Genomic DNA, 27,095 nt, shown 5'->3' with positions numbered 1-27,095 from the left:
CAAGGGGCTTTGAATTGTCTGGAATGTAGGTACAACATTCCTGGACCTTCAAAGCCTTACAGACTCCGCCCTCTTTTGCTAGTAGGACGTCTAACGCAAGACGGTTCTGAAGAACCATAGCCCTTATCGATTGCATCTCTCCTTCTACCAGCATTAAGGACTGAGCAGTGCTGGCAGACAACCTGTCGACGACTGTTGCCAGTCGTCTAATTTTAACATCATTAAGGATTAGTCCCAAAAGAGGGAACATAGCTCCAAAGACATCTCCAACCATTTCTGCATCTCCTATATCTCTCCTTCCCCTCGATGATGTCTTGCCCTCGATGATCTCTAAGTCTTGTGCATGATATATTTTGGGGAAGACAATTGCTAGGTAACATGATCCATACCAGTTGTCAGGTAGTCTCACGTAGGCATTTCTTCCACATACAAAATACACATTTGGAATCACTTGCATTCCCTTCAGGAAATCTTTAGTATAATACTCTATATTGAAAGCATGTTCACAGCTGACTTCTCCCACGTATACATTTTCGTAATACGTTTTGGCTCGGTGAAGACATAGCTTTCCTTTCTGCGTCTTATCTAAAGCTATTGGACCACTACTACCCTTTCTCTTGTGTGCCTTCTCTTCCTCGGTCCAATCTGTTTTCCATTGTCCTGATTTTTTCAAAATCTTTTGTCTCCTGTAACGATCATCCACCTGCCCTATGAACTTCTTCTCGACTTCTGACACTTTGCATGTCAGGTTATTTCTACGGGCATGTGAAGTATCTAAGGTAATCCAAGGAATGAAGAACTTGGCCAGTCTGTCTTCACTCTTCCAGTAGTCCCATTTGTTCATCTGCTTATAATTTGGGACTTCTGGCAACACTGAATCATAGTTGGAGAAATAGTATTCAAAACTATCTCTCCCATAAAATATACTAAGCAATAAGCTACATGTAATGCCATATGTCAGCGGGAGGTGATGATATCTAATGCCTTCATCTACAGACGCCGGCAACTGCATGCAGACGTAACAGTCCTTAACCTCCATGGCATCCACGTATTCATATAAGAGTTTAGCATAAGCATTTGACCTAAAGTCTCCTTGGGACTCATCTACGTGTAACCTGCGGGCTTCTGCAGCTAATAACGCTTTCTCTTGAGTGTTTTCCCTTTTCTCACCAGCAACAGTGGGTGTAAGCGTTTCTACAGATTTCACATCAGTTACCTTCGCCTCTTCCTCATGTCCCTTTACATAAGAAATTGTTACCACTAAAGCTATTAATATTATCACTCCTACTATTAGTGTACCTATTATACATTTAGCTCTGCGGTTCTGGGTGCCGGCTTCCATTTCGTCAGACAATACAGCTCTCTCTTATCTTGGCACAAAGTTCCTTTCTTCTCGTTTCTTTACAGTCTCTTTTTACTCCTTTTGTCTTTAGAATCCACACAACTGGAAGCTGACAACCTTCTTCGCAAAAGTCCTTTAACAGTTCAATAAAGACAACCCTAGCCCTTCTCCATCAACTCAAGGGAAGTTCCCTAATATTCTCTGCTTCCTGGGCGCTAGGTAATCTTCTTTTTTCTGCTCGCTTTATTTACAAAGTCCTTTAAGCATCTACTATCAAGTTTGTGCCTGCAGCTTCGATAGCAAAGTTCAGTATTTCCAAACGAAGATTGTGCTCTTCATGGGCTGTTATCGTTGTACCAAAGTCGGGGAATTGCAATTCTGAGAGAAACATGTGTTTTAACTTGCTGAGGCGGGGAGGTCTGGGGAGCATGAATGTTAGTGACCCTTCTTGTTCGACTCCGGGTACCAACAGTCGTATTTCCACGGTGACGATGGGCTCAGAACTGGACACCACCACCGCTCGAATCCTCCCTGTCTCCTGTTTCAAAGACATTTGTCGCCAGATATGTCCACTCAGGGGTGGAGTATCTTCTGCTAGGCACACGCACTCTTCTTGACCTTCTTCGGTCCGGTGCTTCAGCGCCCTGAGCACCTTCTTCCGGGTCTGAGTCTTCTGATATCGGAGGGAGGGTTATCTCTGGAGTTGACCTCAGGCTAGAGCTCCTTCTTTGCGGCCAATTAGCTTCTCCACGTGCCCTTCTACTCCTTCTCCTTCTTGTCTGTTCTCGCTCTCTGTCAGACCTGTCAGTGTCTGACTCGTACTCCCAGCTACTTTCTCCTTCTGTAGCGTCGTCTGTTTCGCTGTTGTACTGACCGTCCTCAGCTTGGTCAGACTCGTTCCCTGCTTCCGCTGGCACCTCTACAGCTTGGCTAGCCCCCTCTATGGCTTCTCGGTCCTCTGCTGGACGTCTATCCGAGAGAGGAGCTGTTTCTTCCCGAGGTGCTGGAACCCTTCGCGTATGTGACGCGTGGATCCAATTGGGCAGGCCTCCCACCTTCACAGCCGTATTCGCGATCAGGATGATCTGGAAGGGCCCACGCCAACGAACATCCAAGCAGCTTCTTCTCACATGTTTTTTCACCAGGACCCAGTCCCCAGGGTACAGGTCATGGCACGGGCCCTGGCACGATGGAACCTCGGCAGCTTGCACCTGAAGGGACACAGAATGAATGGCGTCAGACAGCCCCTTACAATAGTCCAGGATCATATCATCTGTGATATTTAACAGTGCAGTAGTTGGGACAGATGGCAGCCTCATTGCTCTCCCCATTAACACCTCATGTGGTGACAACCCCGTTCTTCTGTCTGGGGTACTACGAAGGCTCATGAGGACCAATGGCAGGGCGTCAGGCCAACTCAGGGTCGTTGAGGAACACACTTTTGCAATTCTGGCTTTGATCGTGCCATTGATCTGCTCCACAATTCCTGAGGCTTCTGGTCGGTAACTGCAATGCAATTTCTGATCTATGTTCAGAGCCGCACAAATCATCTTCACAAGCTCGCTGTTGAAATGCGTTCCCCTATCTGATTCCAAAGAGGCCGGCACCCCGAAGCGCGGAATGAGTTCCCTAAGCAGTAACTTGGCCACTGTGAGGGTGTCGCACCTACGTGTAGGGTATGCCTCAACCCATCTGGAGAATACACAAACAACCACCAGGACATAGCGGAGGCGGTTGCACCTCGGCATTTCAATGAAATCTATCTGCATTCGATTGAATGGACCTCCAGACCTTCCTATGTGACTCAGTGCAACTGGTGTTCTTTTCCCTACGTTCAGCTGCTGACAGGTCACACAACGCTGGCACACTGCTTCTGCTGCTATTCTAAACTTAGGATTGTACCAGGTCTGTCTAAACACTCTCAGCATAGCGTCTCTCCCTAGGTGTACGGGACCATGTATGTGTCTGGCCATTGGGCTCACCATCTCATTGGGCAACACTGCTCTGCCGTCTGCTGAGACCCAAAAATGGGACTCACCCACTACACATCCTGCCTTTTCCCATGTTTCTTTTTCAAAATCAGGAGCATTTTCTTGCATGTTTGCCAATTCGTCCCAAGTATCAACAGTTTCCAATATCATGGCTAATTCAGTCCTTACATTTATTCCACCCACTTCCACCTCTGTGAAAGAGTACCCTTGTTCCGCGCAATACCGCGCGACTTCGTCGGCATATCTATTGCCTTTCGAGACGAAGTCCTCATTTCTGGTATGTGCGGTGCACTTTACAACTGCGATACCTGCTGGACATTGCAACGCCTCTAACAACAGGCGCACAAACTCTCCATTGCGAATGGGAGAGCCTGAAGAGGTCATGAACCCTCTTTGAGACCATAACTGCCCGTAATCATGAACCACCCCATAACCATATTGGCTGTCGGTGTATATGGTGACTCGAATTTGATTGCTTGCCAAGCAAGCACGTGTCAAGGCAATAATCTCGGCTACCTGAGCGGAGTGTACTCCTTCCAGGCACCCAGCTTCTACAACTCCAGTAATTGTACAAACAGCGTAAGCTGCTCTCAACTGCCCAACTTCGTCTCTTACACATGAGCCATCGACAAAGAAAATTTCGTCTGGGTCGGTCAGTGGCTCATCTACGATGTCGGGTCTGGGTTTGGTGCATAGTTCAGTCACATCGAGGCAGTCATGGTCTGTACATTCATCATCATCCTCGATATCATTTGGGAGTGGCATCAAGGTGGCAGGGTTCAAAACAGAGCATCTCCTGAGGGTCACATTCTCTGCAGCAAGAATAACTTGCTCATAGCGCGTGAGCCTGCTGTTGGTCAGATGCTGTGTTTTGGTCCTGGTCATCAACAGTTCAACAGAATGGGGCACGCACACCTCTAACGGGTGCCCCATGACGATATTTTCACATCTCTCAATGCTGACACCCGTTGCAGCAACGGATTTGAGACATCCGGGCAACGCTGCGGCTACTGGGTCTAAAGTAGCCGAGAAATAAGCAACTGGTCTACGGGCATTCCCATGGATTTGGACTAACACAGACAACGCGCAACCTTCTCTCTCACAACAGTAAAGCAAAAATGGTTTATTGTAATCAGGCATTCCCAATGCCGGAGCACGACACAGGTCCTCTCGCAGCTGTAGGAATGCCATCAAACAGTCTTTGTCCCATGGTACCGGATCGCTCACCTCCTTATGCGTCAGTTTTTGCAAGGGCTTTGCTTTCAGTGAAAAGTTCGCGATCCACTGTCGGCAATAACCCACCATCCCTAGGAACATCCTGACCTCTCTCTGTGTCTTAGGCGCATTCATTTTCATGATCGCCTCTATCCTGTCTGGTGACACCTTTCGTTTGCCTTTCTCTATTCTGTGTCCCAAGTACTGCAACTTTCCCGGGGACACCTTGTGCCCATTGGCAGCTAGGTGATTTAACAAAGCAATGGAGTCCTCCCTGCAAGCTTCTTCTGTTTCTGACGCCACGAGGAGGTCGTCTATGTACTGGACCAGAACTGACTTCTGGGGCAGCACTAGACTTTCAAGATTTTTCTTCAAAAGCTGGTTAAAGATCGATGGGCTCTCTGTATACCCCTGAGGAATACGACACCATGTTAGGACGCGACCTTCCAGCTTAAATGCGAAAAGAAAATGGCTTTCTTCGTCCAAAGGGATCGAAAAGAAAGCCTGACAAAGATCAATCACAGTGAACCACTCAGCTTGGAATGGAATCTGAAACAGTATCACTGATGGATTCGGTACCACTGGACAACACGAAACGACTATGTTATTAATCTTTCGAAGGTCCTGTACTATCCGGAATTTCCCATTTGGTTTCTGCAGACCCATAATCGGGGAGTTGCATGGACTACCCACGATTTCTTTCAGTATTCCCTGTTTAATCATGGACTCGATCACGGGTTTTATGCCTGCAATCGTTTCTGGAGTCAATTTATATTGGGGTGTTCTTGGGAACTCAGCATGCGGTTTCACTACAATTTTCACTGGGTCCACCCCTTTGACCAATCCAATCTCTTCCCCAGTGAAGTCCCATACTTCTGGTGCCACTGTCTCTCTCAAGTCCCAGGGGAGCTCATCTACTGTCAAAGTAGGGTACAGCTCCACGCATATTCTTGAGTTTGCAACTTTGAAGTCAGCGTCATCATCATTGGTCAATACCTCCACTCCCTGAGGTGTACAGTATATTGTACAATTCAATTTACACAACAGGTCTCTGCCTAGCAGACACACAGGACTTGAATCGCAAACCACAAACTGGTGCTCATCGCTGTACTTCCCTATTTTCACCTGTACCGGTTCTGTCAATTGGCTGGTTATTCTCCTGTTTGCGACCCCCACCACTTGTATGGTCTCTCCAGACATGGGCAGGTCTGGAACTGCAGCTGATCTGATCGTGGATCTAGTGGCTCCTGTGTCCACCAGAAATGTCGTGGGGCACCCTGCTACTTCTGCTTCGACATAGGGTCCCCTCTGGTCCACCTCCAAGGCTGCCCCGAGGGTGCAGTCTTCTCTTTCCACTCTCTGTCCGGTTAATGGGTCCACATAATAGCACTCTTCTCCTTCTACAAACAGGGGCATCTGTCTATAGGTCTTACCCATATTCCCTACTCGGGGAGGTTGCGGGAACTGGGCTCGGGGAGGAGCCCCCCCCCTTTGAGCACCTTTCCCTGGTATGGCGTCACCCCTCTCGTAGGCGCGCTCTGGACCTCTTCCTCCTCTTCCTCTTGTTCTCCTATCTCTACATTGTAGGGACACTCGCGTTTCCAATGCCCCACCTCGTTACACTGGTGGCACCTAGTCGTTTTCTTCAGGGCAGCTATGTCTATTCTGGGTCTAAAGGTGGAACTCTCCTCATTGCCCTTGTTCTGACTGTACTGCTTCTTTCCTCCTGTACCTGTTCCTTGCTGCTGTTGCTGCTGTCCCCCCTTCCCTGCTGCCTGCATCTGTACCACCATCAATTTTTCCTTTAGTTTCTTAGCCTTGGAGTCTATCTCATCACAGCAGTACCTGGCATATCTCAGTATTTCGTCTAGGGGTCTATTTTGCCAACAAATCAAGTGTTGCTGAATCATTAAACTAATATCCGGTCTCAGTCCCAGGACGAACTTGGACACAAATTGCCCTATGTCTTTTGGATCCATTACATCCAAGCCGCTATACTGTTTAAACGCCTTCAGCAATCTCTCATAATATTCGTGGACTGTCTCTTTGGGTTCCTGTCTGGTTCGGTCTATTTTGACCCAATCTATGTCTTGCATTGGCACTTTCTCTTTCAGCCAAGTCATCACTCTCTCAAATTTTGCCATCACAATCTCGGACGGCCCATTAGTCTTAGCATCTCTCTCCGGCTCCGTTGTGGGCCACTCAGCGCTAACCTTGCATGCTGTCCACAGATCTCCTGGTACTACAATGTCAAACAGCGTGTTCAGATCTATCCATAGGACCTTTGAGATTTTTACAAATCTCTCAACTTGCTTGTACCACTCCACTGGGCTTTCCCGCAATTTGGGGAAGGAGGTGGTAAAAGCAGCTAAATCTCCCCTACTCCAAGGGACATGTACATAATTCCCATTTGCGACTTCACGCAAAGGGTATGCTTCTATTCCCTGCAGCCTTCCTGGTGTCGTACCAAGCGTGCTCCTCCTGACGGTCCCTTTCTTGGACCACCTCTCTTCCCACTTATCTAGTGCCCTCCATGTCCTTATTCCAGTGATCAGTTCCCTTATGTGCGTTTTCAGCCCGATCGTTCTCCTCTCATCTAGGTCTCGATCTGTATAATGTAGCCTGTGGTTACCCTGTAATGCTTTGGTTCTTGACAGGTCCACCATATATTTGCCTGCTAGTTCGACTAACTTCTCATGGATGGCTCTCGCTTTTCGAGTGATGTCCTTTGCCATATACAGTATTTCATCCTGCTCATACATTTCCATTCTTTCTAAAGGCAGGGTACCATCTATCATGTCATCCAGGTCTGACCTTAAGCTGGCGACATCGAGTCTCTTAGCTTTTATCTCAGCTCGCAATATGTCTTTCGAAGGGGGCTCACTGGTCTCCCTACCATCCCAACTCCGAGCTCTACGTTTGGGCTCGGGAGAGTTAATGAGTGCTCTCCCTTGCTCCCATCTCTCCAGGTCCCATGCTCGGCCATCCGATCTTGGAAGGTGATGGAACACGGGCCTATTACCCCCACTCTTGCTCTGCCCACTCTCTCCTGCTTCTCTCCTTTCACCGTACGCCTCTCTGTTATTTTCCCTCTGGTCGCTACTCTCCCTTTGCCTAGTATCGCTCAGTATCCGATACGATCCTTCCTGGTTCCCCATATTCCCTGGGCTGCGCTCGTTTCCGTCATCACAGGGACTATGGTGCGACCTCTCACAACTCCCATTCAGTTCTCTGGTGCCGGGCACACAGTGGGTACACTTAAAGCTGTTTCTGTACTCTTGCGTTCTCCTCTCCCCTTCACTGAGTATTGGGCGCGCCACCCCTCCACTCCCGGGGCCCCCGTTTTCCAGGTCCGTTCTATCTCCACTCCGGGCCCAATGGGTGACTCCCCTACTATCTCTCTCTCTCCAGTCCCACTCCGGGCTGCTCTCCCCAGCCCCGCAGTGAGTCCGAGCTCTGCTGTCCTGACTTTCCCTTTCAGCTTCTGCAGCTATGATGCTCTTGTGAGCCTCCACTGCCTCATCCCACTTCTTCATGTACTCATTTAGCTCTTGAAAGGATTTTCGTCCAGATCCCCTCAGATCCACTGGCCATCTAGGGCCCCCGGGATCCCCTCCTGGGTCCCCTGCTGTGTGCATCGGGGTGCTCCACTCTCTGGGTATCGGCATCTGACTTGGGGAATTGATCGTATCGTTCCTCCTTGCCGTCTCTGCTCTTTCTCTGTCCTTCCGTACCCGTTCTTCCCCTCTTGCTCTCTCTGGGTCATATATCGATACTATAGGACCTATGGTAACAGGTACCTGTAGTGCATCTGGTAATGCGTAGGATGTGGCGCACTCCGTTTCCGGCGCTCTTTGTACCACAAACCTCCCGACTACCTGTTGCACCTGACTAGGCTGGGACAGCTCTTTCTTTGCCTCAGGATCCCACTCTGAACTGGGAAGCGGTCCATGCTCTCCTGCATTGCCCCCCTTTTCTCTTTCACTATGCTCGACCTCTCCCCCTGCTCTATTATACGGGGGTGGCCTGTCTGTCAATAATCTGTTTATCAGGCTGTCCTCTGTTTCGCTCTCATCATCTTCTTCTAGGGGGCTTTTATTTCCGGGCACCTCTAACACTGGGTACAGTTTATTTACTTCCATGTTATGCACTCTCCATCTTTTAGCATCCGCATCCCACCTGGCATCCTGCACTGCCCTTACCGATCGTTTCACCCTTTCCTGTCGTCTGTTCATATTTTTTTCATGCGCTGCCCTAATCCATGCATCAAGGGCTTCAAACTGGGTCGGTCTAGGCAAGGGTCTCATTGAGGTCATGACTGATTTTAATCGATGTAACACCTCTAATCTCAACGTCCCGTACTTCGGGAACGTCAGTTCCTCATTTCCTGCCGTAATCTTACTCCACTCTGATATCCAAAGGATCGTATGCAGCCCAACATTCACTGCCATGTAACGAGCCGGCGTACCCTCCGGCGGGGCTTCTTCCCCTTCATCCGATCCCCGCTTCTCTTTTTTAAACGCCGCTCTCAGCCATTTAAAACACTTCATAATTATGCGCACAATATCCAGCCTCGCTACTCTGTTTACTTCCTGATGACAATCCACCAATCCTAACGCGGCTTTGCTAACTTGGCCTATCGCAGCGCGGTCTTTCTCCGGTCGGCCAATCCCAGCTCGACACTTTCTGACGTCTTTGCTAGCTGGCCTATCACAGCGCGGTCTTTCTCCGGTCAGCCAATCACTGCGCGACACTTCCTGACGTCACTTTTCTCCGCTTCGCAGCAGCACCCCTCCTTTCTCAACTCGTCTCCCGGTCATGCATGCGTCCCATTCATACACCGAAAAATGACTACTTCCGACCAAGCGGTCACTTCCCTCGACTGTACGTCCACAGTCTATATGTAATTGTCAACACAACTGACGAAATGTCTATCGTCTCTCTGATAGGTTGCTTACACACACAGTAACCTCCGACCAGCGTCCGTTACTCACGCACTCACTCTTACGTTCCCCCTATCTCGGTCTTTCGGGTGATCAATGGTACCTCATGACCCCCTTCACACTATTTGACAATTACTCTGGGTGTCCGATACACCCGAACCACTTAAGCTCTCCTTGCACTTAAGATTTCCACCGGTTGCGCGCGCTCACAACCTGTTCCACAGTCACTCTACAGACATTCAACTCCGCCAGACATTACAACATAGATACAATACAAAAACACCGCAATCTAACACGCATGACCCTTTATACTCACTCTCGACCGATACTGCTGCTTTTTCTGTCTCACGTCATCCGGATCTTCTTCGGCGGGCGGTTCTTCCGATCATCGATCTCTAGGGGCCTTGGGGTAAGCTAACCTGGCCTAGGTCACCGTCCTCAAGAAGGCAACCATCCTCTGCTACCAACTGGAAGGGCGAGATTTTGATCGATACCTTATCACTATTGATCTAAACCCCGATCTGGTCGACTGAACCTTTGTTGCCTGTCATTGAAGGAAGAAAGTGCCTCTCTTACCAAGTTAGTTCACCCAATAAAGGACTCCGCTCCAAAAGATCACAAACAACTTCTAGCTTTCAAAAGTTTATTGTAAGGTTAGGATAAGCTGCAAATACAGGCATCTCAGAATGAGATTCACGAGATACACAGGTCCAACTACATACATGTGCTCTCTGAAAGCCCTCAGACGAGCAACGGAAATTACCAGCACAAGTTCTAAGAATAATAAAGCTATCAGCATTGACGCATATTGAGATCTCTCCTTCATTTAAGTTGGAGGAAAACACACAGGTTAGGCTGTCCCTACCCTGCTCTAGATGGTATCCCTACTTAACCAAGTCTCAACCTAACAAAAGGTGTCAGCAGTGAATGACCCCCAAGGGAAGTCACTCACTCTTAGTCTCTTGGTGAAAACCTATAGTTCTCCAGTCATGACCCCTCTCTGCCTACCCATCCGCTCTCTAAAGGGTCCTCAGGCATCTGCTCTAACTCCACCCAGGGGTGCTGTCCCTAATACAAAACAGTCAACAACATTTGAGACGCCCCTCGTGAGACGCCCCTCACGTGGTGTAGCTTCTGGCTTTTTCCATGCTGCTTTGTATTGGGCCTCATACGTTGGAGTTGACCTTGCTTCTCAGACTCTTCTCCGGCCCGCTGATACCCCTTAAAACATTCCGGAACCCTCCTCCATGTCTGGGCCGTCTACTGAACAGACCTCTATTCATATTATTAATAATCGGATCCTCCCTTTTCTCTTGCAGACAGACATCTGCAGCCAAGATCCCAACTCTCATAGACTTCCAAAAAGGTTCGCAACAATTCTCGGCCCAGACATGTACGTGTAAATCAATGTTAAAACATTTCAGGCCTACAACATTTCTCATAATGATTATAGCATTCAACTTCTTCATTAATTAAAGCATGTTAATACTCTTATTCTATTATTCAGTAAACACATCTATAAATCATGGCCCATTAATGCAATGATCAAAACATTAGTTCAATCTATGTCGTGAAAAGAAACACCTTCCCCTTCCCTTCTAGCTCTGGCCCTGAGGCCTACCACATTCTGCGTTTAACCACATGCCATCTTACATTTTAGCAGCTACACGACATGGATTCAGGAATAATCACATCTAATAAAATCATATAGTGTCACACATTTCTGTATTAGTTCCACTTCTACTTAAATCTCTACATTAGCTATACATTCAGAATATAATTGCAGATACTACTAGCACTCATGGCATTTCTCCTCATGATTTGTGCTTACTACGGGTAAGTGTGATGCACTCATACATTTAGATCAGTTTGCGCTCTCTCAGGTTTCACTAACTGTTGCAGATAGTTTGGACCTATATTCAACATTTCTTTATGCATGTAGCATAGAGCTTTCAAATGTCTGCATTTTTCCACTGGAAGCCAATGAAGGTTGTGAAGAAGGCTAGACACGGAGGACTGCTAAGGGAGATGAAATAGTAGCCTAGTTCTGAGTCACTTGTAGGCGTTTAATTGAGGACTTGTCAGCCCCCAGATAGAGAACATTCCCCTAATGCACCCTTGATAGAATCAAGGCCTGGATGATAGTCTGCTGAGCCAAAAAGCAGAGCATCCAAATAATTTTCTTTAGTCACGTTAAGACCATGAAACAGGTGGAGGCTACCTTGGAGATTTGGATTTTCATAGACAATTCGTCATCCATATCTTATAACATAACATAACTCCCTTGCTGCCATGGTAATCTGAATGCCTTGTAAAATATGCTATCATTGTGATATGAGAAGCCAAAAGCCACAGAGATATCTAGCAATGTTAACAATCTACAATCTATATTTTCCATAGTCGGCTTTTCATAATAGATTGTTCTGCATGTCTAAAACATCTGTTTGTAGCCCGTGTGAGCCCCAGCATTGACTGCCATTGACTTACTGCCATGATAACCCTTGCAATCACAGCACAAACATTCTGATAAATGAATGATTGACTCCTGATGTATGTCATGTTTTTCAATAAAGATCTGTAGTTGAAAGTCAACTGGCATGTCCAAGATGTTTAGTAGGAAAACTGCACTGCTAAGAACACTGTAAATTAAGCCGGTTACAGAAATGGTGGTGCCATTTTTTGACTAGTGTATGCATGCTCAAACCCCCCTATCTGCTAAACAAAACTGATTCCCAAGTGAGCTACATAAGAACTGGAGCACAATATACATGTATTGAAGTTTTTGAAATTTGATTCCTACCATGTAAGAGTGATTTGTTATTTGGAAACAAACAATGCCAGAGCATAACTAATCCATATGCAATGTATTGAAGGTTGGTAATATAAAACAATATGCTTTTGCTAGGTGAAGAGATCATGGCAAAAATGTGCAAAAAGTAAGGAGTCATTGAGATAGGGGCAGAAACGTGAAATTCATCAACATTTGGTGTGTTTCCCATCTGCCCCGCTCTTGCATTGACCACAGGGTTACACATGGGGGAACAACACTGCTATCTGTGGCTCCACCATTTGAAACCCATTGATTACAAGGCCACCAGCAACATTTTGCCAGAATGCCCACCCTAAATGGGGGGGGCTTCAAATGTTGTTATTAGGTATCACCTATAGGCAGCTTTTAACTGTCTGTTGCTGAAGACGTATTGTGGACAACACCATTGCACAGTGGGTTTTCGGTCAGCTTATTGTTTACCTTTGGTTAGTGTTTATGTCAGTCTCATCTGCTTGCTTCATGCCAGAAGCATATACTATTTATCATTATTTTGAGTGAATGACCTGTATCCATCACTATTCACTTCAGGGTACAACATTCTTAATTTTCTTTCAGCACTCCCTGGGGGTGCATGTGTTTTCTTGTTTACAGTCTTATGTGCTGCTTCCCTGCTGAAATTACCAATGCTCTTTATGTTACTCCTCCCTCCAAGCTCATTTGCTGCTTCTACCATCTCTCTTTCTCCCATTTGGGTTTCTCACTTTTTTACATTATTTCAAAATTACAAATAGATCCTTCTCAGCTCACAACACCTTCATTGCGGCCCCCTTTCATTGCTCCCACTCACTACAATCCGGTGTGCTCAACCACTGCACCCCCTCACAGTCTTGATTTAGTAATTTAATAAAAAGCTTTTTGGAAGGCCTAGCAGGTGAAATTTGCTACTGGTCATCTCCTTTCTAGAAAAAATGCACTTTGGCACAGCGTCATGATGCACGCACATGCAGGTCTCGTCATGCATGTGCCTCTATTCGAGGTGCCGCTAGGCCTGCAATGTGTGTGTATGCATCACCATATCCTTTTTCCGATGCTCTTTAGCGTCAGCAACAAACGCTTTTTGTTTTTGCCGATGCTGATTAAGATCAACAGATTAAACTTTGGCAAAGCTATTAACCATTTGACAGAGACAAAGGGTGATACTTACTTGCTTTGACAAAGTTGTTTGTGATTGCAACTTCTAAGGATCATAGTCTACTTAGCTGGTTCCTGCACTCGGTTGTCCAATATGATATATAGTTTAAAGATTTTTAGTCCTGAGCAGCCATGGTTGGAGAAAGCAGTGGTGGGAGGGGGACTCTACGGGAATGGGCTTTGTTAGTATCATTCCATATCTGAATTTCATTGTGAGATGTAAAGCAGAGGTCATAGTGTGTTGCTAGTAGGGACCTGCGGTGGTGGGCTACATTAGCGTGCACTGATTGCACAGCAGTATCTTTAGATATCAGTTGGTTATGGCTTTACTGGGTGATGGACAAGAGGATTGGACAGACACATGCTATTTCTATCATGCTTAAAGCTTTACATAGCATAATGCATCAACAGTCACATTGGTTCAAGGCAAGTCATATGTTTATTGTGCATAAATATTGTATAAAATGAGACCAAAATGCACGGATTGTATTGAGTGGGTTGTAATACGGGCTTTAGTTTATTATAGTAATGGCGCTTGACATTCTCTGCATACATATATACAGGTGAGGCACAATTATTCACAAGGCTGAACTAGTGCAAATCCTCAATGAGAGAGTCAAGCAAGACACTTTAATAAATGTGTAGAACTAAGCGTTCAAATAAAATGGGTATATTTAGATATTTTATTTAAATCCAAACCCCCATTCGCAACACAAAGTACACCATACAAATGTTATCATCAAATAAATGTAAGTACATATATGGACCGAAATGGCCCTGAGCTCTCCTTGGACCCTCAAAATAGAAGTCTTCAAAAATGAGAAATATTAAATGAGAAATATTTCCTGTTGCTTTAGCGCCCCATTTTGTTTCTTAATCTCATATTTCACTCTCTGCTGCACGTTTATCAAGATCACTGCCTCTAATCAAAATTCTAAAGTAGTTTATTCAAATAGTTAAAAATTCATAAAATCTGTCTTTCCTCAAAGCCAGTGCAGCATAGGGTGACCAGACATCCCGGTTTTACCCAGACGGTCCCAGTTTTTGGCGAGGTGGCCCGACACTTTGCTGCAAATTAAAGAAATGTCCCGGTTTTTGTGTAGTTCCCGGGTTAAACAGATAAATGTTCCGGTCTTTAAATAGTGTCTCGCTCGGTGCGCCTGCTTTACTTCTCACAGGTGCTGAGACGGGTCTCTATTGGGCTCTCCATTTTTGCCCTCACGGAGAAAACAAAGCTTACTGCTGCAGCAGTACCACCCTTCACTACTATTAAAGAGACCCGTTATATTTCTTTTACAGTCTATCTCTTCATCCCATAACTGAGGCATTTTCTTTTTTTTTTTTTTTTTTTTTTATTTCACAAATTTTTATTAAGAAAAGTATATATACATACAGTACCGTTTCGGTGTTTCAATATACCGAGGGTGGTTCAGCGTGGTTTACAGTGGTTCCTTTGCATCTGCATATGAGACTGTTTGGTATATACGAGTAAGCACTTGCATTCCCTCCTTCGCTGACCTTGTGTAGAAACCAGAAAGAAAGAAAGAAAGAAGAAGAAGAGGAAGTAAGAAAAAACCCAAGGGGGGGGCAGTGTGGGGGGGATCTCTGTCAGCTAGTTTCTGCTTTGTGATCGGGGACTTTTTATGGAGGTTTGAGGGTGATCATGTGTTCATCTAGTGCTCTCCACATTCCCCCCCTGAGTGGTGGTTCGGTGAGTGGTGTGAGGCTATGTTGTCTGCCCCTCTCAAGAAGGTGATCCAGTTTAGCCAGCCTTTGAAGGTGGCCTTCCTGGTGTCCTTCCAGTTTGTGAGGGTTATTTTCACTGCTGATGTTAAGAGGAGGTCTATCAGGTCTCTATCGTCTTTGGCTTTCGGGGTCGGGGCTAATGCTGTCGCGGTGATTTCAGTGATGCTGCCTTGTAACGTTTGGCCAGTCATTTCAGAGATGAATTGCCTTTTCTGGATCCAGAACTTCCTGACCTTGGAGCAGTGTAGGATTAGGTGTTCTAGGTCCCCTTTCTCTTTGTGGCAGTTCCAGCATTTGTCGTTTTCCCTAATACCGGCAGCTGCCAGGCGAGCTGGAGTCCAGAACCTCTGTGCAGCAGCCAGTATTTCGTCTGGGCCAGCTGTGGGTTATTTTACGTTTGGTTGCGGTTTGCCATACAGTGTATCTCTCTTTTTCTGTGAGACGTCTCTCCATGTCTCTTTCCATGTGCTCAAGGGGTTTGTCGTTAAGTCTTGATCCTGAAGAACACAAAGTCAGCGCTGCTCAAGGTAGATAAGAAGCTAGAGCACAGCATCAGAGACACTGAATGGATCTCCATATGGCACAACACGAAGCTCAAGTACAAAGAGAGAACACTAGACAGGAAGGAGTGGTACACGCAAGGGATCTCTACACCGCAACAACTAATGAGACAAAGACAGCCCCTCACTTTTGACTCACTCAAAAAACAGTACAACCTCCCCAACCTTGAATTCTACACACTCCTAAAAATAAAAACCACAATCACTAAAGCGAACCTCAACAGGAACGCGCCCTCCATCATAGAATACATGTCAAACATAAACAAGCTAGGACACCAAACGGCCCACATATACAAAATAACTGAGGCATTTTCAATGCTATGCACACCGAAGCCAAAGTTGTTGCTTATTTCTCTTATGCAGCTAACAACCATTGACACAGCCAAGAGTTATGTTATGTTATGTTAGCGCATATTTATAAAGCGCACGGCTACTCCCTGGAGTGTCCCGGCACAGAAAACAGCCATACGTGACGTAACATAGAGCAAAACAAATCACTGTCGAACTAATCACAGCTGGAAGACCCACGTTTTAAGATTTTTCCTGAAAGTCAGGAGGTCAGGGCTCTGTCTAATAGGGAGAGGGAGGCTATTTCCCAGCCTTGAAGCAACTGCATGAAAAGATCTACCTCCTGTCCGAGACAGTCGCACCCTGGGAGTAACAATCAAACGTTGGGATGAAGATCTCAGGGTGTGCTGGGGGAAATAAGGCTGAAATCTGTCCCTAAGATAAGGAGCTCCAATCTTATGAAAGGCTTTAAAAACCAAAACCAGGGCTTTAAACTAAATTATTTTCCGTACAGGAAGCCAGTGAAGTGAAGACAAGAGTCCAGGCTTGTTCTAGGTGTGATGTTACTCGTTATATTGTTGACAAAGCCAATAGTCCAGGCTTGTTCTAGGTGTGATGTTACTCGTTATATTGTTGACAAAGCCAATAGTCCAGGCTTATTCTAGGTGTGATGTTACTCGTTATAATATTTATCTGGATACAATGACAGAAGCAGCACATTTTTCGGGCGGGACGCCATGCTAAGTACAGATTTTTTTAGCTTATGTTTTTTTATGCCAGGTCCTTAATTACATCAGACACACCACTTAAAGCCATGGGTACTTCTTTCAATCCTACTTTTATGTCCATGACACCTGTCCCGTTTTTTTTGTTTTGAGAATCTGATCACCCTAGTGCAGCGGTTCAGTCAAGGCTTCAGTTGGAGTTTTCACCAGAGCAGATTGAAAATAGTCATATGCACATAACTGTGCTATTTTTCTCTTTCTGCCCTGGCTTTTGCCAAATATTGGGGAATGACTGGTAGCTGCATTCAACACAGTCCGGTTACAGCATAACCGGGCATGCTACGTTGACCAGGCACAGCAGTAAACACAAAGGTCGTTCCGTAACTTTTGTTTTGCTTGTTCAATTTCTAGAACCACCACGGCCCTCTCCTGTCTACCATTCTGAGCGTATTTTATTGTCTGTTAGCTAGTTGGGTGGGTGCTAACCTTTATTTTTGAAACTGCTATGCTCAGGGCCGGACTGGCAATAGCGGGCACCGGGCAATCCCCTGGTGCGCCGCTCGGGTGGAGGGCCGGTTTTGGGCCCCTGGGGCCGTTTTTGTTACAAGGCCGTTTTTGCAGAATAATTGGCCGAAAACCGGCCGGGGCAAAGAGCTCGGCGACACCTCCAACCCCCCCGAGTGGGGAGAGGGGGTGGGCAGCCGAGCACTTTGCCAGGGCCGGTTGTGATTCCCAGTCCGGTCCTGACTATGCTTATTGATCCTTTTAAATGAAACTTGCTTAAGGCCCCTCGGCACAGAGCTGTAAAGGTGTGAGCACTTAGTGACTTTCAGAAGGAAGTAACTTTGATTTGGGTTTATATTCAAAGTATTCTTAGAATTCTGTATGCTCCTCTGTGAGTTTTTTTAGCATTTGAAAGGTACATGTTCAGTTTTAAAGTTCTCACGAACTTGTAGAAAGCTGTCTCTACCTCCATTAAACCGTGACTTCAAAAAGGAGTGAATGATGTTTCTTTCGGAAGAATTCTTATTTCTTCTGTGTTCAATTGAGTGTGAGGGATGTTTATGTTATTAAATTTTCGCCTGCCTTCTGAGAGTTCTTCCACTTTCCTCTTCTGGGCTATTTCTTTCTTGGCTTTCGCCAAAAAATCTGTTTGCACTGGTTTTTTCCACGTTTCTCTCTGGAGTGTTGGAAAGTTTGCTGATTATTTCCATGTTTACTTCAGGTTTTCCCCCTGTTTGCCTTATACTTTCTGGCTCCTTGAGTTTTTTTTATTCAACTTTCTTTTTATGTGCTAGATTCATCTGTTAAACTTTGAATAAACGAGATACCTCCAAAAAGAAATCGTTATGCATAAGACCAAGATTCCTTTGTGAATAAGGGACTATTTTGGAAGTTTAAAGAAAGATTTTTTTGTTTAAGTATGTGATTATACAATAACAAAGTTGAATCAACAAATAAAGGGGCATATTACCTAGAAGTGCGTTAGAAAACGCACAACGCACATTCCCATATCGCCGGCTATCGCCGGATTCCTTCGCCGTGATAGCGCGCAATTATCTATGCGCATCACGTAAGCGAAATGAAATCCGGCGATAGTCGGCGATATGGCACATTAGCGCATGAAAACAAACGTTGTTTTCATGCGCTAATGTGTTCCTTGATAATATGGGGGGGATGGATTCAGCTTTATGATCCACACCCCCATGTTAACAATGCCCTAACACCTGGTCAGAGCAGGCGTTGGGAGACCTGCGATAAACGAGTTTATCGCAGGTCTCCCTCTCCCAACGCCTGCCTTGATAATAGGGTGTTCCCACCTCCAACCACATTTCACATGAGGTTGGACGTGGGAACGCCTACTTTGCATGTCATTAGCAATGTTTGTCGCCGACATGCACAGTGGGCTTGAGCCAGGGGTTAAAATGCCCTTGTGGATAGGGCTCTAGAAGTATCGCCGCTTTCTCGGCACAAATCGCCGAAAAAGTGGCGATAATTCCCCTTGCTAATATGCCCCAAAGTTCTTGGAAGTCTTATTTCAAAAGCGTTAAAACAAACCTTACAAAGTCTCAACCGTAGCCACGGGCGCAGAGTTGCAGCGCACAGGTCCAGCTGCAACTGGATTGTCTAGTGTTAAACACAAACTTTGACTAGCGAGCTTGTCCCTATAAAAACACACAGTAAAGGGTAGACCAACACAAAAATAATTTTTACCCAGACATCACGAGGGTGAGCACACAAGTAGGACCGACGGTTAATTCAAGCTGAGCTATTATTTAATAAATAAAGTAACCTGTCTCGAATCCTTCCTTGGTGATGACCAGACAAATAGGTTTTTTCTTAATCTCCATATAATAATAGACACGCAGCAGAAAGTGAGAAAAATCTTTTTTCAGACGGAATATACACCTTCCATCTCTTGCTGGTTTACGTCTTAATATAATAGGACAAATTGGTACGCTGCCTCTCCTAGCAAGGGTTACAAGTCTGCTACTTATGACCTTCAAATAAGGTTGTGTCTGGGTTCAATGGTGTGTCAAAAAAGTCTGTTAATATGGAGATGCAGTGGTTGGCTAACCGCTAATGCCTGAAGGGCCCAAACCTGGCGTTCTGCCACGCCTTTCGTTTTATCTCTCTAGATGCTACTCGAGGTGAGGCCAAACTGACATTTGGTACCCCGGGGCTGAGTTCTAAACTGAGGTTACCTATTTACAATGTGCAAGTGTTTGTGAAGTTTGACAGTGTTTTCATTCCTACATATTCTAGGCAGGTCTATCAAATAGTGGTAGGCTAACACATTTTTAGGTCTCAGCTCTAGACAGCGAAGATGCGCTGTCTCGAACTGAGATATGCTGTATCTACTTCGTGGAGAACAGCCCTGCCTAGAGGCTTCCCATTTCCTTGAACCACCATCTCTCCATTTGTTGTTCTCAAGTTTTGTCAAGGGCATGGATACGTCATGCCTCTCCTGATGTTTAGCCCTCCCCAAGCGCACCACCCAACTTCTTTTTAAAACTTGAGCAGTGGTCATTTTGATAATTGTCTATGTGCTACATTTTTTTGTTTTTATAATTTATAAAATCATGCATTTGGTTCTTAGTTTATCAGCACTCTACAACAGTGCTCATGTTTTTGCATCCCTGGTCACTGGCCAGATGCACTCTCTGATGACCTTCCTCCACTCTGCTACCTGTCATGTCAACCCTGGTGCTTAGCCATCACTAAGCGCATCACCAAACTTCTTTTAAAACTTGCCCAGTGGCTATTTTGATCATTGTCTGGAGACTACATTTTTTATTTTTATATAATTTATCAAAGCAGGAATCTGGTTCTTAGTTTATCAGCACTCTACAACAGTACTCATATTTTAGCATCCCTAGTCACAGACTAGATGCACTCTCTGATAAGCTTCCTCCGCTCTACCATCTCTCAGCCCTGGCTTCTTTATATGTGCCTTTATTTCAGGTACTTACTAACTGGTGGTAGATTACATAATTATTTAATTTGATTAATTTCACAATTCAGATGCAATTTACTAAAGATGCGATCATGTAAAACGCACCCTACCAATTGTACAATTGCCTGGTTTCACCATCAAAGTCGATAATAGCTTGGGACTCCCAATATGCAAATTAAGCTATGGCGTTCAGCCTATCACTTGTGCGTAACCTTAGACCCAATCATGGGCCACGCTGTGGAATGGCCATCGGCCATGTTGCTATAGTTCATTTATTCACGTCTGTGTTTGTTTGCTCTGCTCTGCCTCAGGTGGTACCAACATTAGCGAATTGGCTAAGCAGCCTCTTATTCTGCCTCTATTTAAGATGGGAGCACTGCCTAACTACTATTTGTCCAGTGCCTATAGGTCTGGAGTCATTGTCACCGCAGCAAAGGGACACAGGGGCAGGAGGACGATTCCAACCAAACCCTGAGTTTTTCAGTAGTAACCTCACGATGTGTTAAATGAGCTAATTCCAAGTGAAGGTGTGGTTGGGCAATTGAAGGCGCGGCCTAAATGTGCAGAACAGGATTCTCTGTGCTAAATTGGCTGTGAATACAATGCTGCAAATAGTATCCTTATAAATGTACGCAGGGACTGTTTACAGGATATAATCTGAACACGGATTCTCTCCTTAAGAACAAACGTTCTTCCTTTCAACATGGTCAGCGACTAGCTGCCGCCTCCCCCCCAATCCGGCACCCAATACCCATGAACGTGGACACGAGACGTCTTTACTTTTTGGAAGGCGGGCGCTAGTCGCCCGGCCGTATTTATTAAAGTATGAAATTAAAAAAGGTTTTTAATTGCAAAATCAACAATTTATACAAAAATTCAGCAGGACATTTAGGTACATAATTCTTAGCAACAAGTTTGAGAGCCTGACTTTAACAAAACTCTAATACATGTTGTTTCCTAACTTAGACTAAACATCCTCATCTAGAATTTTTGTACATTTCTGGCCATATGGCAGGGTCACTACCGGTGTCAGGTCCTACAAGCTGCGCCTCCCCTCTGGATGTGCGCATGCGCAGTGTTACCCCGGGAATTGCCCGGTCTACGCCCTGAACTCCATTTACCCACTAAAGGAGGGCCCTTACTCTGCGCCGGTGGCGTCATGAGTCCACGCGCGCGGGGTGGCTACCAGCCTAAGGAAAGCGTGAACTACTCCTACCCGCGCTCCTTTGCTTTGCAGCATCCATTACCTTGCCCCTGGAGTTCTGGTAGTGGCCCGCAGGCCCCTCCCCCTGGGCGGGAACCTCCATAGGATGATGCCCGCCCCCTCAGACCTCAAATATGTGCTCACCGATAATGACCTTACCGCATGCCCCATACCTAATAAATACGACGACCTATGGGAAAAAATTCTAAAGGACAGCTACACTGGCTAATAAAACAGTATCAACGTATAGCTACAAAGGGAAAAAAGGCCTAAAGACACTTAGCATCAAATACAATTCACTTCACACATGACTTGCTAAAAAGGGGGAAAAAATTCCTAGACAAAAGCATCAACAAAATACACCAACAGTTCCATCTCTATTACCCTGTGAGACCCGTGGACCGTACCTTCAAAACTTACCATTCAACCAGACATAAGAACTGCTACAAAACTTTTTGTTCCAAGGGATGGTGGGTGGGAAAACAAAGAAGCCCCGAGCGCGGGGCACACCGTTTCGGCGAGGGAGCGTCCAGGGACAAGGGGGTCTCCTGGGCGCTCCCTATCTCTTTATTCCCGAGGGGCCAGGTGGCCCCTCCTCTAGCCCGCCCCCCCTGACCCGGACCCACTTCCCAGGATCCGGGTCAAGGAGGACGCCAGCCAATCGGCGGTGGGCCGCGCCCCCCAGGGCACGCCCCCACCGCCGAATGGCGACAAAGGAGACAGTGGGGGCGACGGTCGCCGCGCCGCCATGCGTGCGGGGGGGCCGAGGGCCCCCCCTTTTCACATGGTCAGCGACTAGCTGCCGCCTCCCCCCCAATCCGGCACCCAATACCCATGAATGTGGACACGAGACGTCTTTACTTTTTGGAAGGCGGGCGCTAGTCGCCCGGCCGTATTTATTAAAGTATGAAATTAAAAAAGGTTTTTAATTGCATAATCAACAATTTATACAAAAATTCAGCAGGACATTTAGGTACATAATTCTTAGCAACAAGTTTGAGAGCCTGACTTTAACAAAACTCTAATACATGTTGTTTCCTAACTTAGACTAAACATCCTCATCTAGAATTTTTGTACATTTCTGGCCATATGGCAGGGTCACTACCGGTGTCAGGTCCTACAAGCTGCGCCTCCCCTCTGGATGTGCGCATGCGCAGTGTTACCCCGGGAATTGCCCGGTCTACGCCCTGAACTCCATTTACCCACTAAAGGAGGGCCCTTACTCTGCGCCGGTGGCGTCATGAGTCCACGCGCGCGGGGTGGCTACCAGCCTAAGGAAAGCGTGAACTACTCCTACCCGCGCTCCTTTGCTTTGCAGCATCCATTACCTTGCCCCTGGAGTTCTGGGAGTGGCCCGCAGGCCCCTCCCCCTGGGCGGGAACCTCCATAGGATGATGCCCGCCCCCTCAGACCTCAAATATGTGCTCACCGATAATGACCTTACCGCCACAGGCCAGCATTGTTAACCGACGATCTGGCCTCCCCCTGCCTTGACCTACCCTAGCAAATTCTTACTTTAGGGAAAACCTTCCAACCAGGCCCTAACATTACCAGACCCTAGGACCTTCCCTCCCTCCGTCTGGGCAATCCCTCCAACCAGGCCCAGATATTGTCAGACCCCAAGACGCTACGACGTTACCCGCTCCATTCCAGTGCACTCCATCCCCCAAGTAATACAGTCCACCCCCGACATGCCCACGAGGCATCGTCTGCAACAGTGGGGGGGGCTCGAAACAGCTTATCCAATTGTGTGTTGATCCTCTTTAACGAGTGATTCAACGCCCTGACCGAATCCCCCGCCCGCCACTGACAGTAGAGGTATGAGTTGCGACCATACTACCGTGCAACCCGGGCTGATCCTGGCCCTCCAACCTGCAGTTGAGGTAATCCCCTCACTCAGAGTGCATCTTCCCAGTTTAGCCACATCATTCTCCCCCCAGGTGAAGTATCACCACTGACGGGGGAACGTGCCGGCGCGCTAACAGCCCTTGGAAGTAATCCCTAAACTGGTTGAAACAAAACCCACCTTTCCGACCCACCCGCAGTGGAGATGAGCTCATCACTGAGTATTCGCGTCCCAAGTTTGGCCAAGTCATTCCCCCCTAGGTGAAGTATCACCACTGACGGGGGGTCGGGCTGCTGCGCTAAGAGTCCCTGAAAGAAGTTCCTGAAGTGACCGAGGCACAGACCCCCAAACCAAATCTTCCCTGTCCCGCGTCCAGCCTGTTGCTTGTGCTGGCTCGTTGTAGCTCCTCCCCTTCCGGTGATGCGCTCCTCCCCTGCGTCACAGGTTTGGGAAACTGCAATAACCAGGAAAAAGAGACCAAGAAAAAACCTGTGGGACAATTCCCGCTTCCACCATAGGGAATGGGTAGCACTTACACCTGCCAGCAATACTTGGGCCCTTGGTGTCCTCTTTCTCGATGAATGCTTCCCCTTTGTCGTCCACCCGCTGCTGATGTTGCGGTGTGGAGCAACCCCTCCGATATCCGCCATGAACCCAGCCGTGGCTGACGTAAGCATCCTCTGGGCTGTCCACCTGCTGCAGCTGTTGTGAAGTGGAGCACTCCCGGTATCCACCATGGACCCGGCCATACATAAAAATGGAAAGATAAACACACACCATTAGTGTTTCTGGCGATAACTGCTGTCAACGTACTAGTCTTACATTACCCGTAGTTGCTAAGTTTCAGATAAGATTAGCGCCAGATGACTACTCATTAACACGCTGACAGTAAATGTTAAGCATAGCCCCAGTTTGTGCTCCATGTATTGTGATTTAATTAGTGCTACAGAGAGTGCCCTGTAGAACGACCTCTATTAGGAGTAATATCCCGTGTGCCGTACAGTGTCCTGCGGCAGTGTCACCCTATCCCGTGTGCAGTCCAGTGCCCCCAGTGGCATTGCCACGGCACATTTCTGGCTCCTAAACCGTTCTGCCGTAAACCAGGACATCACCTTCTGTTCCTGGCTTTCCACCTATTTTGCATAGGATCTATGTGTGACACAAGACAGTCTACTTACCAGTGCGGCATCGCAGTCTTTAGCTAAAACAATTAGCACCGCCCTAACTCCGCCAGGCCATAAGCTGGCCCAAGGGCCTTTTTGGCTCGCCACTTTGGCTTCCGGGAAATATCACCCTAGCCAACCGGACATGATCACATGCATCCCCAGAGCTATGTGATGCCGCAACTATTCCTTCTACAGGCTCTAGGCCCCATCTCTATGCCATTCGTTGTTACCCCTACCACATTATTAATATATGGCTTTGGTACACCCCCAGAGCTCCACGTATATGGTGCTAAATGACTGTATGCTTCAGCCTCGAAAGGAACCCAAGGGATGTGTGTGGAACAAATACATATATTTGTTATACCCCTGTTCTTTTTTCATTTACTCATTCATGAGATTATAGACTGGTAAAACACGCTGCTCTACATTCCCCAGAGCTCCACGTATATGATGCTAAATTACTGTGTGCTATATAAGTTTCATACTGTACTTGTTCGCCTCCAATCTCATCATAGGCTCCACGTATATTGTGCCGATTTACTTGTGTTTCAAATAAGTTTACTGACTGTAATTTCTTGCTCTTAGCCTCGGACAGGAACGAAAGGGGTGTGTTTAGAACAAATACATATATTTGTTGTTATACCCCTGTTCTTTCTGCCTTCAATCATTCATGAGCTTAAAGACTGGTAAAACAAGCTGGTCCATATTCCTTCAAGACTTAGCCTGAGGCTGCACGCAGTACAGCCAACCCTAGGATAGCTTACTAATGATGTTGACTTTAACCAATCAGCCATGAAAGGTCGTTCGGACAGGTGCAATGTTTTGACTAGTGCAATTTCCCCCCTTGAATAGTGAACAGCCCTCATATGGTGATTACCTCCACAATGTAATAAGTCCATTGTTTTGGCTCTCTGTTTCGGTTTGCATAGGAAAAATGGGACCTTGGAAACTGGCTCTCAGTCTCGTCAAGCCCTACCCCTAGGTGTCGTTACTCTCAGGATGACCCCAAGGAAAGGTGGTATACCCTATTCGTGAATGGTTCCATTATTGTTCTACTATCACCTACAGATACCAATGACAGTCTTTCTAGAGTGTCAAAATTGTTTGACCTATGTCAAAGGCTGTTCCTTGCGTAAGAGAAATAATGTAACTCACAACCCATGGTGGGGACCCATCCCATCAGGGAGTTGCGTCTGCCTTATGAATTCTACCCAAGTACAACCTAAGCATTTTAAAACGCCCAAGCTCCTTGTTGATCGTTCCCCACCCCGCACGTGGATGCGATCCAGTTGAGGGTGATCGGTGATTTTGTGTTTCAACGGGTAACAATGAATACCGTGAACACTGCCAGTGTTAGTTTAAGATAGCGTAAGTGCCACAGTTTTGGGGCGACTGAACTCTTAAATGCTCGAAAAGCTGGAAAAAGTGCTATTCTACCCCATTTGTGTTGAAATGGTTACTGGTGAAAGAAACTTTTAAGGTACAAGTCTGATTTCGGCCAGGAAAGGCAGCAGCATGCCCCCTAATATCCTTAACGTAAACAATATAACACAATAATATACCCCAAGTAATATAACCAGAGACTTAAAATACTACAGGGCACAGCATCCCGAAATAGGCAAAACTGAATCCAACCCAACAGCTATAACCCCAGTGCAGTATTTATTGCAATAATGAAGTACCAACACTGCAACACAAAATTAGCAGAACACATCACCTTCACCTTAAAAATGCCGCCCAATTCGGTAACAACAAACCCTGCCCCAATTTACTACCAAGGACATAACAATGTTCTGTGATCTGGGACATTCTGGTGTGTGTTTACAATTACTTCACGCTGTTTAACAGCTTTATCTTAAACGAAGGGCATTTAGATGTGCTTCAATCTCTCGCAGTGCGTATTTCTCCTCTTCCTGTGCATTTAAAATTGGGAGTTTTGACCTTGAGCAGGCGTCTGGATTTCACAATTCTCTGCTTTAACATGAAGGCTGCTGCATAAATGTTTAATGAATCAGACCCTTTTATCGGTATTGCCTACGCTGTCAATAGCATAGTGCATAGTTCATTACCTGATATTGTAATGCTTTGTGTTAGAAAACAACTGACCTGCTACAGCCTTTCCAGCCCTTTCCTGAACCCCAGCAGGATTGTTAGCTAGATCAATCCTCTCACTTTGCAGTAAGAGAATTAAATGCGAGTCACTCAGGCTTCCAATAAGCAGCAATTTGTCAGAAGACAGTCTGATATCTGCCCTCCGTCTTTGAATGCACAGCGAATTTACCAAGATAGACACACCATATAAAAGGCATCTCTTTATTGCTTGTTCCCTTCTGAACTCCAGCAAGATTATTTTGTGGGGGTGCTGCAGTACCCCTACTTTCACCGCCTATTGGTGCGGGGCATCTAAAATTATGTATTTTCAATCAACTTCAGTGGCCACACAGGGCTAGGCTAGTACCTGGTATATAAATGTTGTAGTACAGTACGATACAAAAAAGGGGGGGAATACACTACATAGACGCATTTAACACCACGTTGTCTACATACTTAGTTTGCGTGCGTCTTGTAACTGGAAAACGGGCTCCCACCCAAGAGGAACCGTCGGCTTTTATTTCCTACCTATGCCACCGTTTTGCTGAAAATGTGGAAAG

This window comes from Lissotriton helveticus, chromosome 6 (genome assembly GCF_964261635.1).
Source record: "Lissotriton helveticus chromosome 6, aLisHel1.1, whole genome shotgun sequence".
Lineage (NCBI taxonomy): Eukaryota > Metazoa > Chordata > Amphibia > Caudata > Salamandridae > Lissotriton > Lissotriton helveticus.
This window is presented reverse-complemented; position numbering follows the sequence as displayed.